We start from the raw sequence: 1,599 nt of genomic DNA on the forward strand, positions 1-1,599 counted from the left end.
AATTGTAGAGAGATGCTTCTACAGGACACCTTGATTTATGCGGCCACACGAGGACGAAAACGGCTAAACGCATAGGATTAACGCAAACAAGGTTCCGTCCACACGCAATAGTTATCCGGATAGTGTCTGCCCACACGAGACCGCTCCGTTTAGCTCCAACCGCTGGAGAAGCTGCAGTACATATGCAGGAGCCTCTACGTGGCGCTGTAACTTCCTCCACAAAAGCAGCGAAGAAGAAGGTTGTCATGGTGCCCTTCTGTTTATTCTCCGCGGTGGGGGCCGAGGGAACCGGGCAGAGTTTTTCGCCAGTCAGCGTGTATTAAAGTTTAAATCTTCCGGACAAAATTATAAAAAAAAATAGCTAAGGGTGATGATCTGACTTGAAGTGTGTGTTTTGCTGCAGCGGGAGGAGCTGCAGGTGAGCAGAGCCTGCGTGTCTTCACTCGCGTTTAGGTCCATATCGAGAGAAAGATACATTAATCTGAATTCAGGGTGGGGGTGAGCAGCAGAGGTGGGGAGAGGCGGGGCTATTGCCTCATCATTATTGCTGTAGATGTTGCACAACAATAGCGTCCGGAGCACGATAGCAACTCTGCGATCCGCCATTGTTGTTGTTGTTGGTGGCGAAACACTTCAGCAATGGCGCGGGGTAAGCGGAGGCGAGCAGAAGAGGTGGGGAGAGAGGCGGGGGCTATTGCGCAATCACTATCAGTGATCTGAAAATGTTCGGATAGGGTGTACACACGGAGCCGTTTGACCCCCCAGAGAGTGGCGTATGCCTTTCTATCCCGTTTATCGTTTTCTCAGTCGTTTAGTGCCGTATTCGGTCTGTCCTCGTGTGGCCGAACGGTCTATATGACACTAAACAGTAACGCAAACGACCCGAATTCGTCCTCGTGGGGCCGCAGCGAACACGGGGCATTTACTATGTGTCATTTATGTAATCTATGCAAGTTGCTGCTCCATACCAACATTACATGGAAGCAAGAGCATACCAACATTACATGGAAGCAAGAGCAAGTGAATCAACTTGTTCTGCTTCCGAGTCCGAGGTGTAAGTACCAAAGGATGACTAAAAAAACTGATTTACAAATGTTGTCATTTTCAATAAATGTATACCTGATAGCATCCACAACAACCAATGAAATCAGACCGGACAATGAACCAAGCAATAAGCAAACACAAATAAATACTGATCTGAAGTCCAAAATGCATTATTGATATTGGAGACAGAAATGTAGAACTGCATGTATTAGCTGTTCAGGGATCAGTTTCCCTTATTTAAAAAGGGAAACTGATTTACAACATGTTAATTGTGTTGCCCTTCACTAATCAAAAGAAATGCCATGCATGTAACCACCTGATAAACCCTGGACTGCCTGCATCACCGATGATTGACACTCACAAATATCTACCATATTTGTGAGTGTCAATCATCTGTGGACGTGACACTGCTGCCATGAGGGATTTACATGGACACAGTGCTCAGACATTGCTTGGGTGAAACAGGCTTCTGAATATTTTGATCATAGATGGACAGTTGTAATGACACTTAAAATTCCATTCATTCTGAGTAATTGTACATTTTAAAGATGTTTT

This window comes from Pseudochaenichthys georgianus, chromosome 9 (assembly GCF_902827115.2).
Source record: "Pseudochaenichthys georgianus chromosome 9, fPseGeo1.2, whole genome shotgun sequence".
Classification (NCBI taxonomy): domain Eukaryota; kingdom Metazoa; phylum Chordata; class Actinopteri; order Perciformes; family Channichthyidae; genus Pseudochaenichthys; species Pseudochaenichthys georgianus.